Here is a 786-nt window from a genome sequence, read left to right on the forward strand (position 1 = left end):
AAAAGCAAGAGAAAGGCAAAGAGAAAACAAATCTTTAATGAAAGAAGTTACCCAAAAGATCTTCAAGGCTATGGAGATCTAAGTTCTCTTCTCCAAGGAGCTCCTCCTTCTCTCTTAATCCTATCTCAACCTAACCTAAAATGTAGAATGGAAAAATGTGAAAAAGACTCCCTAAACCTAGCTGAAATGTCACTTAAATACTAAAACATCGCGCAGATTTTCTGGTGCCGCCCCACGTCTGCCACACGCGTGTGGACTGGCGTGGACGGTTAGTGGAATATTTCCACGCCAGCTCACACGCGTGTGAGGCTCGTGGGCGTGGATTCTTCATTTTCGTTTCCTTTTGTTGTTTTCGGTTTGGTCTTTGTGTGCTCCCATGTGGATTGATTCTTCCTTTCAATGGTTTTATGCTCCTTTTCGGTTGATTTCAGCCTTCATCCCTGTGGGCATTCTTCAAAACACTCCACACAGGACTCATTTGCAATTTGTTAGTGAAATAGCATGTAAACACATAATTGCACTCTCTAAGACTTATTTTTAGCAAGAAATCAACTCAATAAGTTATAGATAAATAGGTACTTTTGGCGTCTTTCAGTGACATTGCGGTATTTTGCGTAGGGTTGAGGTGTCAAAAGATATTTATGTTAAAACAGAAAGTCTGTGACTCCCCGAGTGTCAGTCTCGAAGGATGGACGTGGAGGTGTGTCAAGCGTTCGGGAGTTTACTTGATTGGATCATGCATAGGACTCGAGTGTGGTGAAGGGTGGATTTGTGAGTGAGAGTAGT

Source organism: Ipomoea triloba, chromosome 16 (genome assembly GCF_003576645.1).
Source record: "Ipomoea triloba cultivar NCNSP0323 chromosome 16, ASM357664v1".
Taxonomy (NCBI): domain Eukaryota; kingdom Viridiplantae; phylum Streptophyta; class Magnoliopsida; order Solanales; family Convolvulaceae; genus Ipomoea; species Ipomoea triloba.